Here is a 21,133-nt window from a genome sequence, read left to right as displayed (position 1 = left end):
ATCTAGAAAAGCAAAGTAATTTTATGGAAATGTTGGAAAGACATTAAAATTAGCATAACAATAGGAAGGAATTTAAAACTATAGAAATAATGTAGAAATGGACTGATGCTTTATTTATTTTTTTGCTTTCTAGGGCCACACCTGAGGCATGTGGAGGAGTTGAATCAGAGCTATAGATGCCGGCCTACACCATAGCCACAGCAATGCCAGATCCAAACTGCGACCTATACCTCAGCTCACGGCAATGCTGGATCCTTAACCTACTGAGCAAAGCCAGGGATCAAACCTGCAACCTCATGGTTCTTAGTTGGATTCATTTCCGCTGTGCCACGACGGAAACTCCTGGACTGATGCTTTAGAGTAGCTTTTGACTGTAAGTGTAGTAACAAAATTTGTAATAATTATGTATATTGTGTGTGTATGTGTGTTTGGCCAGTATGTGGAGGTTCCCAGGCCAGGGATCGAACCTGAGCCACAGCTGTAAGCAGAGCCACAGCCGTGAGAACACCGGATCCTTAACCCACTGAGCCACGAGGGAACTCCTGTGTGCTTAAGATATTTAAAATGTCCAAAAGAATAAGTTACATTAAAATACTAATAGAAGTCTAAACTGTTTATTAAAGAGAATAACTGAATTTGTGATTGATGTTTAATGGTTTAAGAAAATGTGTGCTTTTTGTTTATTGGATATAGGACTATAGTAAACTGATCATTATTAAAGTAGAAAGGGCAGTGAGCATTGCTCTCTATATACCAACCTCCTTGATCATTAAATAATTTATCAATAATTTCATGTAAAACTGACCACTCAGAAGTAACACCAAAATTATCATGTTATCAATTATTTAATGGCTACTTCTACCATTCATTACTCACTGCATTCCACTGCAAGGAAACATACGCTAGGAAACGAAAACCAAAGTAACCCACAAATGCCTCTTCCTTAAAACCTGAGAGCATTCCTTTAATATAACTATTATTACTATCTATTAGTTCTTAGTATTCCCTTATCAACCACACAGCCTATTACGTGGCAGATACTAAAGAATGCATAGTAATCCAGAAAGAGAAGCTAAGCAAACCTGAAGAATAACATACAAAAGGTAAACAAAACAAATCTACAAAACGAAAGCAAACCATACCCAAAGCATGTCAGAGTCAAACTGGTAAAAACCAAAGAGAAAGGAAAAATATCATGAAAGGACCCAGAGGAATAAGAGACCTATTACAACAGCACTGATGGAAAAAAAGGGAGGGATAACACAAATGAACAAAATTAGGAATGAAAAAGGGAATATCACTACAGATGCCATACACATTAAAAAGATAATAACAGAATACTAAAAAGTTTACATCCTTAATGAATTAATGAAATAGACAAATTTTCAAAAAAAAAAACAAAACGAAACAAAACTGGAATTCCTGTGATGGCTCAGTGGAAGCGAATCTGACTAGTATCCATGAGGACACAGGTTTGATCCCTGGCCTTGCTCAGTGGGTTAAGGATCCGGCATTGCTATGAGCTGTGGTGTAGGTCACAGACCTGGCTCTCAGATCTGGTGTTGCTATAGTTGTGGCATAGGTCAGCGACTACAGCTATGATTTGACCCCTAGCTTGAGAACCTCCACATGTCTCGGGTGCAGCCCCAAAAAAACCGAAACAAACAAACAAATGAACAAAAACTCCAAAAAAAACCCCAAAAAACCCAGAAACAACGGCACAGCTGAAGAGTTAAATTGATTCCATAATTTAAAATCTTCCTATCGAGGAAGTTCCCGTCGTGGTGCAGTGGTTAACGAATCCGACTAGGAACCATGAGGTTGCGGGTTCGGTCCCTGCCCTTGCTCAGTGGGTTAACGATCCGGCGTTGCCGTGAGCTGTGGTGTAGGTTGCAGATGCGGCTCGGATCCCACGTTGCTGTGGCTCTGGCGTAGGCCGGTGGCTACAGCTCCGATTGGACCCCTAGCCTGGGAACCTCCATATGCCGCGGGAGCGGCCCAAGAAATAGCAAAAAGACAAAAATAAAATAAAATAAAATCTTCCTATCAAGAAAATTTCAGGCCCAGATAGTTTCCCCAGTGAATTCTTCCAAAGTTAAGGAATAACTTTAGTCTTACATGCAGTGAAAAGAGAACACAGGGAAATCTTCCCAACTCATTTTATGCAACTAACATAAGCCTGACACCAAAAATTAATGAAGACATTTGAAGAAAAGAAAATTATGGGCCAATACTTCTCATGAACACACATGCAGAAATTCTACATAAGGTATTAGTAAATCTAGCTCACTGAGGGGAAAATGTAATACATTATGGCGAAGTAGAGTTTATTCCAGGGACAAAAAGTTCGTTCAACTTTTGAAAACAAACATAATTTACCACATTAATAATAAACAAAAGAAGAATCATTTGATCCTTTCATAGACACAGAAAATGCACTTCAGCACTCTCTTGTCACTGTAGCAGCTTGGGTTGCTACTGTGGTATGGGTTCAGTCCCTGACCCAGGAACTTCCACATGCTGCGGGTGCAGTCTCCCCTCCCCCGCAAAAAAAAATCACCCCTCAATGTAAAAAAACCCTTAGCAGAAGAGAAAGCGAACTCCCTTAATTCGATAAATCACTTCTTACAATAGATGGTTTTTTTGTTTTTGTCTTTTTAGGGCCGCACCCGAGGCACATGGAGGTTCCCAGGCTAGGGGTCTAATCCAAGCTGTAGCTGCCAGCCTACGCCAGAGCCACAGCAAAGCCAGATCTGAGCCACATCTGCAACCTACAGCTCACAGCAACACCGGAACCTTAACCCACTGAGTGAGGCCAGGGATCGAACCCACAACCTCATGGTTCCTAGTCTGATTCTTTTCTGCTGTGCCACTACGGGAACTCCTACGATAGGTGTTTTTATAGATGTTAAAACAAGGACAAATACAAAAAAACAACAGTACTTCTACCAGCAATTGGAAAATTTTAAAAATTTAAATACTACTTATAGTTTCAAAAATAATGTCAAATATCCAAGTATAAATCTAACAAAAGATGTGCACAGAAAACCATAACAAACTCCTCAGAGAAGTTAAAGACCTTAATAAATGTATATATATTTAATAGCTGGAAGATTCAATATGATTTTCATTCTTCCCAAATTAAAATATAGATACACAAACAACATTCTAGCAAGGATTTTTCTTTGTTGAGAATCAACAAACTGATTCTAACATCTATAGGAAATTGAGAAGATTTAAAATAGTCTGAAAAAAAGAAGAAAAAAGAGAGAATTAATACTGTAGACTTCATAACAGTGGTACTAACAAAAAGAAAAAAATAAAAAGAATACAGTTCAGAAAGGGAGCCACATATATAATATCACCTGATTTACAATAAAAGCTTCTTGCAATCGATCTCACCACAAGGATGGTGTTTTCAATAAAATCTTGGTGGAAGAATTAGATACTTGAATGGAAAAACAGCCTCTGTCCTTACCTCTCACCATACACAAAAATTAATTTAATATGGATCACAGATTTAAATGTGGATGTTAAATTTATAAAGCTTCTAAAAGAACACATAGACTTCTTTTGCAGTGTAGCAGGTTAAGGATCTGGCACTGTCACTGCAGCAGCCTGAGTCACTGCTATGGCACAGGTTTGATCCCTGGCCTGGGAACTTCCACAAAGGAGAGTATCTTTAAGACCTTGGGAATAAGCAAAGATTTCTTTTCAAGATACCAAAAAGACAACAACCAAAAAACCAACCAAAAAACCCCAAAACTACTAATCATAGAAGACAAAGGGCTAAAAAACGGCTAGAAAAATGGGGAAAGGTATTAATTGGCCACCACGCACACAAATACAATTTAAAATGTGCAAACAGGAGTTCCCTTCGTGGCTCAGTGGTTAACAAACCCGACTAGGATCCATGAGGATGTGGGTTAGATCCCTAGCCTCACCATGAGCTGTGGTGATGCTCACAGGTACCACTGGATCCCGAGCTGCCGTGGCTGTGGCGTAGGCCGGCAGCTATAGCTCTGATTTGAACCCTTAGCCTGGGAACTTCCATATGCCAAGGGTGCATCCCTAAAAATCAAAAATAAATAAAATAGGAGTTCCCGTCGTGGCGCAGTGGTTAACGAATCCGACTAGGAACCATGAGGTTGCGGGTTCGGTCCCTGCCCTTGCTCAGTGGGTTAACGATCCGGCGTTGCCGTGAGCTGTGGTGTAGGTTGCAGACGCGGCTCGGATCCCGCGTTGCTGTGGCTCTGGCGTAGGCCAGTGGCTACAGCTCCGATTCAACCCCTGGCCTGGGAAACTCCATATGCCGCAGGAGCGGCCCAAGAAATAGCAACAACAACAACAACGACAAAAGACAAAAAAATAAAATAAAATAAATAAATAAAATAAAATAAAATAAAATGTTCAAGCACATTCATAATTAAGCAAATTAAAAAACAACACCAAGATACTATGTTTCACCTATTACAATGGTAAGAACCAAAAAGCATGCATGAGGGAACATTCTGTTGGCTACGCTGTGGGTGGGGAAAGGAAGAGGCACTCTTATGACATTGCAAGTGGAAATGAAAACCGATATAACAACTCTAGAGGAGAATTTAGCAATACCTAGCAAAACTGCATATACATTTACCTTTTAACCCAGCAATCCCACTTTTAGGAATCTACTCTGAAGATACACCTCACACAATACAAAAATGTATCTATAGAAAGTCATTTATTGTTGTGCTATTTCTAATAGCAAAATATTGTAAATGACCTGTAAAATGCCCATTAAAGGAGAATGCTTGAATAAACCATGATAAATCCATACCCTAGAAATTATAAAGCTATAAAAAAATTGTTAGCATCTCCTTGAATTGCAGTAGAATGTCCAGGACATGTAAAAGAAACAATGTTTAAAAGAGTACCTAGAGTATCTTTAATGCAAAAAGGAGTCACTCAAAAGAATACCTGTATCTGTTCATTTGTGCAAAGGGGAATACCAAAAGGATAAAGCAGAAACTAATGAGGTTGATTATGTACAGGGAGTGGGCAGGAACTACATTAATTTTTTCATACTCAAAATATTGACATGTTGCAATCAACCAGGATGTAAGGGAACCTGAAGTATAACACAGAAAGCTAAATGTAGGAAAAATGAGTGACAAAACTACAATGAAGAGGGTGGTGAGGAAAAGAACTAAACGGAGTAACTTTGGAAATGTCTTTTTTTTTTCGTCTTTTTGCCATTTCTTGGGCAGCTCCCACGGCATATGGAGGTTCCCAGGCTAGGGGTTGAATCGGAGCTGTAGCCACCGGCCTACGCCAGAGCCACAGCAACGCGGGATCCGAGCCGAGTCTGCAACCTACACCACAGCTCACGGCAACGCCAGATCGTTAACCCACTGAGCAAGGGCAGGGACTGAACCCGCAACCTCAGGGTTCCTAGTCGTATTCGTTAAACACTGCGCCATGATGGGAACTCCCAGAAAAAAATTATTGATATTAAGAAGCAGGTTTCTCACTGTTGGAGAAAAGAATTTGACATAAGGAAATGGCCAAACATTTCCCTGGATTAAGAATCCAACTGCAGTAGCTCACGTCACTGTGGAAGTGCAGATTGGCTCCCCACCAGCACAGCGGGTTAAAGGATCCAGTGCTGTGGAAGCTGTGAATCAGATTTCAGTCCCTGGGAGTTCCCGTTGTGGCCCAAGGGGATCATTGGCAGCTGTGGAGCCCTGGGATGTAGGTTCAATACCCAGCCTGGCACAGTGGGTTAAGGATCTGGCGTTGCCACAGCTGAAGCATAGATCACAACTGTGGCTCAGATCTGATTCCTGGCCCAGGAATGCCATATGCCGTGGGGTGGCCAAAAAAGAAAGAAAGAAATCTATAAATTAGCAAAAGTCTTGTATCAGGGCACATGTCCTGGTTTTCATAAATGTACTATGAACACCTGAGTGAAGATGAAGAGTATATGGGAATTCCTTGTACTATGTTTACAATACGAAAAAATATGAAAATAAAAAGTTTTTTAAAAATGAGAAAAAAATCTGGAGTTCCTGCTGTGGTGCAGTGGGTTAAGGATCCAGCATAGGTTTAAAAAAAAAAAAAAAAGAGAGAGAGAAAAAAATTTAAAAGGGCAAGAGGACAAAGAGACCTGAATAGATCCTTTTAAAAAACTGGATATTCAAGTGGCCAATAAAGATATGAAAAGGTGCAGAATGTTACACATCAGGGAAATGCAAGTTAAAACTGCAATGAAAGTAGACCACACATCCACCAAAATAGTTAAAATAAGAGATTGATAATATCAAATAATGGAGATGATGTGGAGCAACTGAAACTCTCATACATTACTGGATGGAGTGTAAACTGGTACAACACGAGCATTGGTAGTATTTACTAAACATATGCCTTCCCAGTGATCTATCAATTCCATTCCTAAATATTTACGCAGGAGAACAGTATTTATGTGTTCACAAAAACCACAGCAAAATGTTCATAGCAACGATATTGGAAATTTTGAAAAATCAATCAATTGCAACATATCCCTAAATGTAATCATAACTAAATGCAATTACGCTCAACAACACAGATAAATCTCATAGATATAATGCAGAACAAAAGAAGCCAATTGTAAAAGAGCACATACTATATAATTCCATTTGTTTATGAAATTCAAGAAAGGGTAAAATCAACTAATGGTTATAGAATTCTGAATATTGATTCTGGGAGAGGAATAACTTGGAAGGGGCATGAGTGAATCTTCTGGGGTAGTGGTAAAGTTCTTTGTGTTGATCTAGGAAACTGTTTTACAGCTGTATACTTAAGATCACACATTTGGAGCTCCCGTTGTGGCTTAGCAGTAATGAATCCGACTAGTACCCATGAGGATGAAGGTTCGATTCCTGGCCCTGCTCAGTGGGTTAAAGATCCGGTGTTGCCATGAGCTACGGTGTAGGTCACAGATGCAGCTTGGATCTAGTGTTGCTGTGGCTGTGGTGTAGACTGGCAGCTACAGCTCTGATTAGACCCCTAGCCAGGGAACTTCCATATGCCACAGGTGAGGCCTTAAAAAGCAAAAAAAAAAAAAAAAAGATTCATGCACTTTACTGTATATTTGCTATATCATAAAAATGTAAAAAAATTATCAGAACCATGTTTTGGTAGGGACATGGAGCAATGTGATGTTTCAAACACTGCTGTGCAAGTATAAATTTAGTTTGGTAGATATTTTGGCACTACCTGGTAAAGTGGAAGATATATGACACTGTAATTCCATTGGTAGGTAAATCATGCATGTGTATCCTATGTAAAAGAATGCTGGTGGCAGCACAGTCTATAAAGTGAAAAACTAGAAATAACTCAAATGTCCATCATTTTTAGAAGGGATGAATAACTGGTATACTTTAAAGGATGGAATATAATAAAGAAAACAAATGAACCACTATCATATCTAATATGGATAATTCCCAAAAACATAGTTGTACAAATCATTAAAGTAAGAGATAAAAGTATGTCAGCATTCACATAAAGTTTTAAAATGGGGAAAAACTACAGTATAATGCTTAAAGTGGTATATATACATAAGTGAAAAATCCTCATACATTTATCCAGTGATGCTAACATAATAACATAACCACACACAAATATAAACGAACATGGGAACTTACAGCTAAAGATAACCCGCAACTCAAACAACAGGGCCTCATACCCAGGGCCTCAAAAGGTCACATAAGCACAATCACACAATTACCAAGAGGACAATAAATCACAACTCACACTGTCACAGGCACTGCACACCTGAACACGGTCGCAGTCACAATCACACAAACGACAGATAAAACCACACAGTATCCACAAGTACCCCAACGGTACTCTGCAGCACACAGTCGCGCAATCACACCCCTCTACGGGGCAAACGCTATCACATCCACCGAGTCACAAGCTCCTCACACCAGCACATTCAATGCCACACGTGATTACATGTACCTCACCGGGTCGCATCGCGTCACACCAGAGCAGTCACAGGCTCTGAGGCTGTGCTGCACACGGTTATCATTGGAAACACACGCTCACTACAGGAACAGCGAGACACAATCACACGGTCATTCATCACATACCAATACACAGACACAAACACACAATTTCAATCTCACCTCCTCAGCGGTACAAAGCCGATGCTTCAAGCCCACCCTCTCTTAGGGTTCCCCACCTCGGTTCTTCCAAGCTTCCAAAGGCGCAGAGCCCTCCACTGCACTGAAACACTTGCTGGTACGGACCTGAGGGTCCCCCCAGAGCGTGATTCTCGAGGTTGAATTCACACGAGAATCACGTTTTGCCGAGGAGTCCTCTGGGAAGTGTAGTCAGCGACGCCCAGAGGCGGGCAAGATGGCTGACAGTCAACGGGATTTTTATCAGAGCTCAGCTGCTGTCCCGCCGAAAAGATTGCGTCCCCCTCACAAACGCGCACCAGAGACCTCGCGGAGCCTGGCTCAGCCTCAGGCAGTGGTTCCCAAAGAAGGCCACTCCTAAGCATTTGAAAATGGACTTCCCAGGTCCGCCCTACTGTATCCCCTGGAGTTGAACGCGCTCTGGAAGAAAAGAGTTAGTCCGCAAGGGGAGGTAATTTGCACCGCCGAGCCTCCTGGGAAGTGTAGTTAGGAAGCAGGAAAAAGCGGTGGATGGACCGTTTGAAATTCGTCTGGATTCCTCATCCCCTGAGCCTGGCCACACCCCGCAGACATCTGGGAGTGTCACTGCGCCCAGGGGAGCGCGCAGGCTTTCTGGGTCGCCGTCTTGGCCTTTGTTCGGGTGTGAGTTTGACTTGGGGGATTCTTCGGTGCCGAGTTTTGGGACCTGAGATTTTTGAGACCCAAAGCTAGTCCAGGAGGCTGCAGAGGAGGAGACCAGGAACTTGCCACGGGATTGGGGAGGTTGAAGGGGAGGAATCGCTAAACGTGAAATGGGGAGGGGGTGTTTAAAACGGAGTAGTTTCCGACTTCGCAAAGGGGCTGTGCTCCTGACTTCGGTGTGATAGTCGCAGCGTGAGAATGAGGGGGTGGTGAGGCAAGCTGTGCAGAATGCAAGTAATGAGAGCCCGGTATGTGTTGGGTGCCATAGAGAAGAAACTGGACGCATGATTTTGTGTAGGGGTGTGTGTGGAATTAACTATTTGTGATTGATTGATTGTCTTCTGGAATGCAGAAGTTCCCAGGCCAAGGGATGAAACCTATCGCTACAGCAGTGAGGACGCTGGATCTTTAACCCGCTTAGCCACCAGGGAACCCCAGTAATTGATAATTTAAATGAGTATCAACCGTATGTTTGACTGAGATTGTATCTTGGAAAATAATCTCTGAACCTCATTGTAAAACAGTGGCAAGGAGGATGGATCTTTCTGGGGCAGGTTTTTTGTTTTTGTTTTTGTTTTTGTTTTGTCTTTTTTTAAGGTTTGATGGGAGAAAGATTACATAATTGAGCTAATAAATGATTTAAAGCTTGATCAATTATGGAATAGAAATTAAAGCAGCGCTTTTTTAAAAAACGAAAGTTGGTTTTAAAGAAACTATTTTTTTAAATGGGGGGCTTGCTCTTGCTTAGAGCCCAGATCTTGGAGTCCTAGCCATTCAATCTTGATGTTCTTTTAACGTCTTGGGGGAGGCGTGTATGTCTAAGGGAGCTGATTTGTGCAGTTCTAGACTAAGAAATAACTTTAAAGATTGAGGAGTAGTATTGGCCATTGGAAATAGCAGAGAAGTGAATTAAAGTGTTATTCCCATTGTCGGATTAAAAAAAAAAACACAAACAATCAACGTTTAGTGAGATCAAGGAATGTAAGTTTGAGGTTCTTTAAGGAGTCTAGCCAAATCAAGGATTTACTTAATTTCCTCTGGTTACCCCAAGGCCAGTGGATTTTTTTTTGGGGGGGAGGGTGTAAAAATAAATTGCTGCTAATTGCAAAGATGCTTTCTTCGAAGTTCCCGTCCTGGCGCAGTGGTTAATGAATCTGACTAGGAACCATGAGGTTGCGGGTTCGGTCCCTGCCCTTGTTCAGTGGGTTAACGATCCGACTTTGCCGTGAGCTGTGGTGTAGGTCGCAGACGCGGCTCGGATCCCGGGTTGCTGTGGCTGTGGCATAGGCCAGCAGTTACAGCTCCGATTCTACCCTAGCCTGGGAACCTCCATATGCCGCAGGAGTGGCCCAAGAAATAGCAAAAAGACAAAGAAAAAAAAAAAAAAAAAAAAAAAGATGCTTTCTTCAAGAATTTTGCTATAGTTACTTTCAATGTAATTTTAAATAAAAGGAGAAAGAAAGGTAGTTGGGTATAAAATTCATGTAAATAAACTTCATGTATGCAAACAAAACCTTAGAATGGGATAAAATGCTTCAGAATCAGCAAGAAATAAATAAAACCTATATAAGAAAAAATTTAAAACATTATGAAGGACACAAAAAAATAAACAATGTTATACCATATTTAATAGAAATCTTTATCATAAACATCATTAATTTTAAATTAATTCATGAATTTAACATGATCTCAGTGAAAACAGTATATTTTTTTTTAAATAGACTTTATTATTCTAAAGTTGAAGTGGAAAAACAAAGGTCAGAATAGACTCTCTGGGAAAAAAAACTTGGGCAGTTGGAGCTTGTCCTAACAGATCACAAAACACCCTAAAACGTTAAAAATTGAAATAGTGTGGCTTTGTCATATGACTGGAGAGACTAGTGGAAAAGAATAGAGAATCCGAAAATGAACCAAATCAAGGATTTTAGTGTGTGGTGAATGGGGCATCGCAAATCAATTGGAAAAAAATTTTCAATGATCGTAATAGGAACAGTTTGGTAGCATTTCTGGAGAAAAGAGAATGGATTATGCTATGTATTGAATTCAGAGTTAAGTCCAAATGGGTCAAAATTTAAAACTTAAAAAAATTAAAGTACTTAAAATTAAATTACATAAACATTAAAGATTGAAAACTTGAGTGAATTTGTAGCCATGGAATGCAGAAAAACCTTCCTAAATTCAGAATCCCAAAACCTGGACATGAAAGGTTAATCTTTGCTACTACATAAAAAAAAAGGTTAAAATACAAGCTGGCAGAAATCTGCATTTTGTTACAAACAAAGAGCTGATCTCCCCAGATATAAAGAGCCCCCCCAAAATTGATTAAACAAGACTAACAACCCAGTAAAAATGGAGGGATTAAAAAATAATGCTCAGGAGTTCCCGTTGTGGCGCAGTGGTTAACGAATCCAACTAGGAACCATGAGGTTGTGGGTTCGGTCCCTGCCCTTGCTCAGTGGGTTAACGATCCGGCATTGCCGTGAGCTGTGGTGTAGGTTGCAGACGTGGCTCGGATCCCGCGTTGCTGTGGCTCTGGCGTAGGCCGGTGGCTACAGCTCTGATTCAACCCCTGGCCTGGGAACCTCCATATGCCGCAGGAGCGGCCCAAGAAGTAGCAACAACAACAACAACAACAAAAAGACAAAAGACAAAAAAAAAAAAAAATAATAATAATAATAATAATGCTCAGAGGCTTTCCCGTCATAGCTCAGTGGTTAAGGAACCTGACTAGCAACCATGAGGTTGCGGGTTCGGTTCCTGGTCTCTTTCACTGGGTTAAGGATCCAGCGTTGCCTTGAGCTATGGTATAGGTCGCAGATGCGGATCAGATCCCAACTTGCTTTAGCTCTGGTGTAGGCTGGCAGCTACAGCTCTGATTGGCCCCCTAGCCTGGGAACCTCCATATGACGCAGGTGCAGCCCTAAAAAAGACAAAAAGACAAAAAAAAAAAAAAAAAAAAAAAAAAAAGAAACCAAAACTTAGAGTCTACTTATTGTTCTCAAATATACGAAAACATGTTCAACATCATGCATGAAAAAAATGCCACTGAAACTATACAGAGGAGCTCCCAGTTGTGGCTCAGTGGAAACAAACCAGACTAGTGTCTATGAGGATGCAGGTTCCATCCCTGGCCCTGCTCTGTGGGTTAAGGATCCGGTATTGCCATGAGCTGTGTTGTAGGTCACAGACACTGCTCGGATCTCTTGTGACTGTGGCTGTGGCTGTGGCTGTGGCCGGCAGCTGCAGCTCAGTTTTCACCCCTAGCCTGGGAACTTCCATATGCCTCAGGTGCTGCCCTAGAAAAAGAAAAAAACAAAAACTATATGGAGATACTGTTTCTTATGGACTCAAATGGCAAATATTCCCCAAATTTGAAAAGTTACATTGTTAGAGGGACTGCTGATTGGGAAAACTTTCTGGAAGGCAGTTCCGGCAACATCTCTTAAAATTCCAATTGCATTTACCCTTTCAGTGAGCAGTCCTACCTCTGGGATTTTACCCTACAGATCTTGCTATGATGATGCATATCCAAGGTTATTTACGTAGCACTCTTCACAATATTAAAATATTGGAAATAGTTTTAAGTAAGTCACTGAATGTAGTACAACACTAGGCAATTGGAAAAAGAAAATAAGAGCACTGTTTATAGCCAGATATGTAAAGCCTCTGAGATATATTAAGTAAAAACAACAATATATAGAAACTTATGTCATAATATGTTACCTTTTGTACAAGAAAAGGGGTGGGATAAAAATATTTGTGTTTGCAGGAAGAGCTGAAGTTTGCTTGAGAAACTAACAAAAGTGATTCCTGGAGTTCCCGTCGCGGCACAGTGGTTAACGAATCCGACTAGGAACCATGAGGTTGCGGGTTCTGTCCCTGCCCTTTCTCAGTGGGTTAACGATCCGGCGTTGCCGTGAGCTGTGGTGTAGGTTGCAGACGCGGCTCGGATCCCGCGTTGCTGTAGCTCTGGCGTAGGCCAGTGGCTACAGCTCCGATTGGACCCCTAGCCTGGGAACCTCCATATGCCTCAGGAGCGGCCCAAGAAATAGCAAAAACAAAACAAAACAAAAAAAAGTGATTCCTGTTACAGAAGTGGGGGCAATAAAGTGGTTAGGGATAAAGGAGGGAGCAACTATACTTCTTTGGGACATTCTACATAAATTTTTATGTATTGTTATCTTTACATGAGAAGTGGTTATTTTTTGTGTTCATCACAGTTCTTTTTAGAAAGGTATCACAAGTGCTTTCTTGACAATTTCCTTGGTCTCCTTGAAACTTTCATTTTTCTAATTCGAATCCTCTGATCACTAAGACAGATAGCAACAATAAAAATATTAGTCAGTTATTTTTCTGCTTGCCTTTTTAAAATTGGGATTCAGTTATTGACCACCTTCTCTTAATGTGTAAATTTTTAAATTTTTTTTGCCATTTTGCTATTTCTTTGGGCCGCTCCTGCGGCATATGGAGCTTCCCAGGCTAGGGGTCGAATCGGAGCTGCAGCCACTGGCCTACGCCAGAGCCACAGCAAAGCAGGATCCGAGCCGCGTCTGCCACCTACACCACACACAGCTCAGGACAACGCCAGATCGTTCACCCATTGAGCAAGGGCAGGGACCGAACCCGCAACCTCATGGTTCCTAGTTGGATTCGTTAACCACTGCGCCACGACAGGAACTCCTAATTTGTAAATTTTTTATTTCCTTTTTATCTTTTTTTGTTGGTGGTGGTGGTGGGGAGTAACTCTCTCCTACCATATCCCATTATAATGGCTTCAGCAACATTTACTAACTCATGACAGTGGGTTTATTTCCGTTTTAGGCCTATCTTTGTGTGTGTGTGTGTGTGTGTGTGTGTATGTGTGTTAAATTATACGTATGATAAACTTTACTCTTTTAATCATTTTTAAATCAATAGTTTAGTTGCATTAGTACATTCCCATTGTCGAACCATCACCACTATCCATCTGCAGAACTTTTTTGTCATCCTAAACTGAAACTGTACGCACCAAACAAAAATTAGCCATCCCACCCTCCCTTCAGCCCCTGGTAACCACTATACTACTTTGTCTATATAAATTTGGCTGTTCTAGGTACTTCTTGTATAAGTAAAACCATACAATATTTGCTTTTTTGTGTCTGGCATATTTCACTTAGCATATAGTGTTTTCACGCTTCAACCATGTTGTAGCTTGTATCAGAATTTCACTCCTGAAGGCTGAATAATTCATTGTATGTTTATACCACATTTTATCTATTTATCTTGTAGAAGACATGTAGGTTGTTTCCATCTTTTGGTTATTGTGAATAATGCTGCTGTGAACATGGATATACAAATGTCTCTTTGAAATCCTGCTTTCAGTTCTTTTGTGTGTATACCTAGAATTGCTAGGTCATATGGTAATTAAATGATTAATTTTGGGGGGAAACCACTATACTGTGTTCCACGGTGTTTTTATAATAGTCATCCTAATGGATGTGAAGGGGTATTTCACTGCAGTTTTAATATGCATTTACTTAATGATTAATGATGTTGATCATCTTTTACTTTTTTAAATTTTTAAAATTCTTTTATTTTCCCACTGTACAGCAAGGGGGTCAAGTTATCCTTACATGTATACATTACAATTACATTTTTTTCCCCACCCTTTGTTCTGTTGCAACATGAGTATCTAGACAAAGTTCTCAATGCTATTCAGCAGGATCTCCTGGTAAATCTATTCTAAGTTGTGTCTGATAAGCCCAAGCTCCTGATCCATCCCACTCCCTCCCCCTCCCATCAGGCAGCCACAAGTCTTTTCTCCAAGTCCATGATTTTCTTCTCTGAGGAGATGTTCATTTGTGCTGGATATTAGATTCCAGTTATAAGTGATATCATATGGTATTTGCCTTTGTCTTTCTGGCTCATTTCACTCAGGATGAGATTCTCTAGCTCCATCCATGTTGCTGCAAATGGCATGATGTCATTCTTTTTTATGGCTGAGTAGTATTCCATTGTGTATATATACAAAATCTTCCGAATCCAATCCTCTGTCGATGGACATTTGGGTTGTTTCCATGTCCTGGCTATTGTGAATAGTGCTGCAATGAGCATGCGGGTGCATGTGTCTCTTTAAAGCAGAGTTTTGTCCGGATAGATGCCCAAGAGTGGGATTGTGGGGTCATATGGAAGTTCTATGTATAGATTTCTAAGGTATCTCCAAACTGTTCTCCATAGTGGCTGTACCAGTTTCCATTCCCACCAACAGTGCAGGAGGGTTCCCTTTTCTCCACAGCCCCTCCAGCACTTGTTATTTGTGGATTTATTAATGATGGCCATTCTGACTGGTGTGAGGTGGTATCTCAGAGTAGTTTTGATTTGCATTTCTCTTATAATCAGTGATGTTGAGCATTTTTTCATGTGTTTGCTGGCCATCTGTATATCTTCTTTGGAGAAATGTCTATTCAGGTCTTTTGCCCATTTTTCCATTGATTGATTGGTTTTTTTGCTGTTGGGTTGTATAAGTTGTTTATATATTCTAGAGATTAAGCCCTTGTCGGTTGCATCATTTGAAACTATTTTCTCCCATTCTGTAAGTTGTCTTTTTGTTTTCTTTTTGCTTTCCTTTGCTGTGCAAAAGCTTTTCAGTTTGATGAGGTCCCATGGGTTTATTTTTGCTCTAATTTCTATTGCTTTGGGAGACTGACCTGAGAAAATATTCATGATGTTGATGTCAGAGAGTGTTTTGCCTATGTTTTCTTCTAGGAGTTTGATGGTGTCCTGTCGTATATTTAAGTCTTTCAGCCATTTTGCGTTTATTTTTGTGCATGGTGTGAGGGTGTGTTCTAGTTTCATTGCTTTGCATGTTGCTGTCCAGGTTTCCCAGCAATGCTTGCTGAATAGACTTTCTTTTTCCCATTTTATGTTCTTGCCTCCCTTGTCAAAGATTAATTGACCATAGGCGTCAGGGTTTATTTCCGGGTTCTCTGTTCTGTTCCATTGGTCTGTCTGTCTGTTTTGATACCAGTACCACACTGTTTTGATGACTGTGGCTTTGTAGTATTTCTTGAAGTCTGGGAGAGTTATGCCTCCTGCTTGGTTTTTGTTTCTCAGGATTGCTTTGGCGATTCTGGGTCTTTTGTGGTTCCATATAAATGTTTGGATTGTTTGTTCTAGTTCTGCGAAAAATGTCATGGGTAGTTTGATAGGGATTGCAGTGAATCTGTAGATTGCTTTGGGTAGTATGGCCATTTTTACAATATTGATTTTTCCAATCTAGGAACATGGAATATCTTTCCATTTCTTTACATCTTCTTTGATTTCTTTGATTAAAGTTTTATAGTTCTCGGCATATAGGTCCTTTACCTCCTTGGTCAGGTGTATTCCGAGGTATTTGATTTTGTGAGGTGCAATTTTAAAAGGTATCATATTTTTGTATTCCTTTTCTAATGTTTCATTGCTGGTATACAGAAATGCAACTGACTTCTGAATGTTAATCTTATATCCTGCCACTTTGCTGAATTTATTAATCAGTTCGAGTAGTTTTTGGGTTGAGTCCTTAGGGTTTTCTAGGTATAGTATCATGTCATCTGCATACAGTGACAGTTTGATCTCTTCTCTTCCTATATGGATGCCTTTTATTTCTTTTGTTTGTCTAATTGCTGTGGCTAGGACTTCCAAAACGATGTTGAAGAGCAGTGGTGAGAGTGGGCATCCCTGTCTTGTTCCAGATTTGAGTGAGAAGGCTTTCAGTTTTTCCCCATTGAGGATTATATTTGCTGTGGGTTTATCATAAATGGCTTTGATGATATTCAGGAATGTTCCCTCTATACCCACTTTGGCGAGGGTCTTGATCATGAATGGATGTTGGACTTTGTCAAATGCTTTTTCTGCATCTATTGAGATGATCATATGATTTTTGACTTTTTTTTTGTTAATGTGGTGTATGATGCTGATTGATTTGCGTATGTTGAACCATCCTTGTGAACATGGGATGACCCCAACCTGGTCATGGTGTATAATTTTTTTGGTATGTTGTTGGATTCAGTTGGCTAAGATTTTGTTGAGAATTTTTGCATCTATATTCATCAATGATATTGGGCGATAGTTTTCTTTTTTGGTGGTATCTCTGCCTGGTTTTGGAATGAGGGTGATGGTGGCCTCATAGAATGTCTTTGGGAGTATTCCTTCTTCTTCAACCTTTTGAAAGAGTTTAAGGAGGATGGGCACCAATTCCTCTTTATATGTTTGATAGAATTCACCTGTGAAGCCATCTGGTCCTGGACTTTTATTTGTAGGGAGTGATTTTATGACCTCTTCAATTTCATTTCTAGTGATTGGTCTGTTCAGTTGGTCTGTTTCTGCTTGATTCAGTTTTGGCAGGCTGTAAGATTCTAGAAAATTGTCCATTTCTTCCAGATTGTCAAACTTGTTGCCGTATAGTTGTTCTGATCATCTTTTTGTGTGCCTATTAGTCATTTACGTATTCTTAGGAGAAGTGTGTATTCAAGTCTTTGGTATATTTTTTAATTGTTTGTTTTATTGAGTTGTAGGAGTTCATTATATATTCTACATATTAATCCATCATCAGAAATATGATATGCAAATATTTTCTCCCATTCTGTGAGTTACCTTTTCACTTTGTTGATAGTGTATTTTGATACACATAAGTTTTTAATTTTGATGAATTTATTTGTTTTTCTGCCTGTATTTTTGGTCTCATGTCCAATAAATCATTGCCAGATTTAATGTCATGAAGATTTTCCCCAGTATTTTCTTCTAAGAGTTTTATAGTTTTAGCTCTTTTAAGACCTTAACCCATTTTGAGTTGATTTTTTAATATAAGAGCCCAACTTTTTTGCATGTGGATATTTAGTTTTCCCAGCACCATTAGATTATTTTTGGGTTTATGCTAATGTAAAATATTTGTAATAGATATCCTTGTTGTTTTGAGGGTTCTCAAGACCACCCTAAGGTTTAATGGTTCAGGTAGAGGACCCAGGACCCATATTTATAGTTATGGTTTATTAAAATGAAAGGATACAGGTTAAAACCAACAAAGGAGAAATGAGTATACAGTAGAGTCCAGGAGAGAATAGGCACAAGCTTGTCTTCTCCCAGTAGTATTGCACAGACAGCACTAAATTCTCCCAGCAATGACTGTGACAGCTCATACAGAGTGTTACCAACAAGGATATCTACCTTGAGCCTTAGTGTCTAGGGTTTTTACCGGGGGTCCTGAGCACACAAATGAATGACCTTAGCTATTCAATCTCCAGCCCCCTCAGAGGTCACATTGCTACAGTGTCACACAAGGCCCCAGGCATACAAAAGCAGGCATTCACAGTAAATCAAGTTCTGATAAACTGTTTGATGTGATTCTAGGTCTTAGAGATTCAAAGACAGTCTTATCAGGCAGGATATCCAAGGGCTCAGATGTTTCCTAGAAGCTGGTCAGGGGCCAGTCCTATCTTGGGAATGTGTGAGGTTTGAGTGTCCCAAGCATGCTGAGTTAGCTTTTCACTGTACACTTGTATGTATAGATTTGTATGTATGTACTAGTATATCTATGATAAATTTCAAAATTGGAATTTTGAATCAGAGGTTAAGTATATTTATAATTTTGATGGATAAAGGTAATTGCTATTCAAAAATGTTAAACCAATGTACACTCCCACAAGAGAATGAAATTACCTTTTTTCTATATGCTATAATGTCCATTTATTCTGCAAATATATATTGAGTCTAATTATATGATAGACACTCAAGATATATTAGTAAACCAACAGATAGAAATCCCTATATTCAAGACGATTTCTGTGTAGTATTGCCAGATAATAGAGTGTGGAAAGAGGCAGTAGTCAAATGTGTAAACAGCATATGTGGTATATGTATATGACTTTGCTGAATTCATTTATTAGCTCTAATTTTTTTGTATGGAATTCTTAGATCAAGTCAGAGAACAGAGATAATCTTGTCGGCCAGTTTAAATGCATTTTCTTGGAGTTCCCCTTTGTGGTTCAGTGGTTAACCAATCTGACTAGGAACCATGAGGTTGCAGGTTTGATCACTGGCCTTGATCAGTGGGTTAAGGATCCAGTGTTGCTGTGACCTGTGGTGTAGGTTGCAGACATGGCTTCAATCCCGCATTGCTGTGGCTCTGGCATAGGCTGAGGTGACAGCTCTGATCAGACCCCTAGCCTGGGAACCTCCATATGCCAAAGGAGCGGCCCTAGAAAAGGCAAAAAGACCAAAAAAAAAAAAAAAAAAAAGCGTTTTCTTTTTCTTGCCTGATTCGTCTGAGTAGATCTTTCAATACTATTTTGAATACTATTGGTGAATGCAGCCTTCTTTTTCTTGTTGCTGATTTTAAGGGAAAAGTTTCCAGTCTTTCAGCATTGAGAATCTTATCTATAGGTTTTTCATATATGGCTTTATCATGTTGAGGAAGTTTCTTTTTATTCCTATTTTGTTAACTGATTTTTTTTGAATCATGAAAGTGTATTGAATTTTGTTAAAATACATTGTTATTACATTGATGTTTGTTGAACTATCCTTGAATATATTGAATCATCCAGGAATACATCCCCCCCTTGGTCATGGTGGATAATCCTTTTGATATGCTGTTGGTTGTAGTTTCATAGTTTTAGTGTGTGTGTGTGTGTGTGTGTGTGTGTGTGTGTGTGTGTGTGTGTGTGTGTGTGTGTGTGTTTTAGGGCTGCACCCACAGCATATGGAAGTTCCCAGACTAGGGGTCAAATCGGAGCTACAGCTGCTGACCTATGCCACAGCAACATCAGATCAAAGTTGTGTCTGCCACCTACACCACAGCTTATGGCAACGCCAGATCCTTAACCCACTGAGCAGGGCCAGGATTAAACCTGCATCCTCATGGATACTAGTCAGTTTTGTTACTGTTGAGCCACAGTGGGAACTCCTAGTTTCTTAGTGTTTTGTTGAGTAATTTTGCATCGACATTCCTAAAAATATTGGTCTAGTTTTCTTCCTTTTAGTATCTTTGTCTTGCTTTGTTTTCAGAGTAATGCTGACCTTTTAGAATAAGTTAGGAAGTGTACTCTCCTCTTCACCTTTTTGGAAGAGTTTGAGAAGGATGGGTCTTAATTCTTTAAGTGTTTGGTAGAATTGCCCAAGGAAGCCATCTGGCCCTTTGTTAGGAGATGTTTGATCACAGCTTCAGTTTCCTTGTTAGTTATAGGTCTATCAGATTCTCTATTTCTTCAGGATTCTAAGTGTGTGTTTTTAGATATCTGTTTCATAGCTGTTATTTGTTGGTGTACAGTTGTACATAGTTTTCTCTTAGAAATCATTTTATGTCTGTAAAATTGGTAGTAATGTCCTTACTTTCATTTTTTATTTCAATATTTTGAGTCTTCTGTTTTTCTTGGTCAATCTAGCTAAAGGTTATCTATGTTTTTTATTTTTTCAAATAACTTACTTTTGGCTTCATTGATTTCTGTATTTTTCTATTTTTCTGCTCTAATCTTTCTGTTGATAATTTAGGACTTAATTTGGTCATTTTCCCACTAGTTCTCTAAGAGGTAAACTTAGGTTGTTGATTTGTGTTTATAACTTTTAGTTTCCTTCTTTTTTTTTTTGTCTTTTTGCTATTGCTTTGGGCCGCTCCCACGGCATATGGAGGTTCCCAGGCTAGGGGTCAAATCGGAGCTGTAGCCACCGGCCTACGCCAGAGCCACAGCAACGCGGGATCTGAGCTGCGTCTGCAACCTACACCACAGCTCACGGCAACACCGGATCGTTAACCCACTGAGCAAGGGCAGGGACCGAACCCACAACCTCTGGTTCCTAGTTGGATTCGTTAACGACTGCGCCACGACGGGTATTCCCTGAGTTTCCTTCTTAGCATTGTTTTTACTGCATCCCGTAAGTTTTAGTATATTGAGTTTTGATTTTTGTTTCAAGGTATTTTTAAAAAGTTTCTTTGTGATTTCTTCGACTCCTTGAGTGTGTTTAGTTTCTATGTATTTGTAAGTGTTCCACTTTTCCTGCTCTTATTGATGTCTAGTTTTTATTCAGATGTGATTGGAAATCATATTTCATACTATTTCTGCTTCTGTATCTGAGTTATTGAAAATTTATTGAGACTTGTTCTGTAGTCTTACATAGTCTGTTCTACAGAATGTTATATGTGAAGTTGAGAAAGAATTGTATTGTGCTTTTATTAGGTGCAGTGTTTTCTGTGTCTGTTGGATTTAAATGGTTTGTTCTGTTTTCAAATCTTCCATTTCCTTATGGTCTTTTCCTATTGTTCTTTGTATCTATTATTGAAG

At 39.7% G+C, this 21,133-nt stretch overlaps 1 protein-coding gene and 1 long non-coding RNA gene across 5 annotated transcripts in view; one reads left to right on the top strand and one right to left on the bottom strand.

Moving 5' to 3' along the window:
* The window catches only part of ZNF566 (zinc finger protein 566), a 33,812-nt gene extending 25,225 nt beyond the window's left edge, over positions 1-8,587 (bottom strand). For 3 of the 4 annotated variants that reach the window (XM_021097191.2, XM_021097192.2, XM_021097194.2), the window contains exon 1: positions 8,151-8,587. The gene's annotated coding sequence lies outside the window, so the exon portion shown is untranslated. The remainder of the gene's footprint in view (positions 1-8,150) is intronic. The other variant, XM_021097195.2, reaches the window with a different exon arrangement.
* LOC146402345 (uncharacterized) lies at positions 8,370-11,196 on the top strand. Its single transcript, XR_014806202.1, has 2 exons — positions 8,370-9,925; positions 10,189-11,196. It is a non-coding gene; the product is annotated as an uncharacterized LOC146402345 (long non-coding RNA).
* The last annotated feature ends 9,937 nt before the right edge of the window (positions 11,197-21,133 follow it).

This window comes from Sus scrofa, chromosome 6, assembly GCF_054392235.1.
Source record: "Sus scrofa isolate SSC_HxYL_T2T_F1_AM1 chromosome 6, Sscrofa_HxYL_maternal_Yorkshire_Landrace_v2.0, whole genome shotgun sequence".
Taxonomy (NCBI): domain Eukaryota; kingdom Metazoa; phylum Chordata; class Mammalia; order Artiodactyla; family Suidae; genus Sus; species Sus scrofa.
The sequence above is the reverse complement of the archived record's forward strand: the minus strand, read 5'-3'. Positions and strand labels throughout refer to the sequence as shown.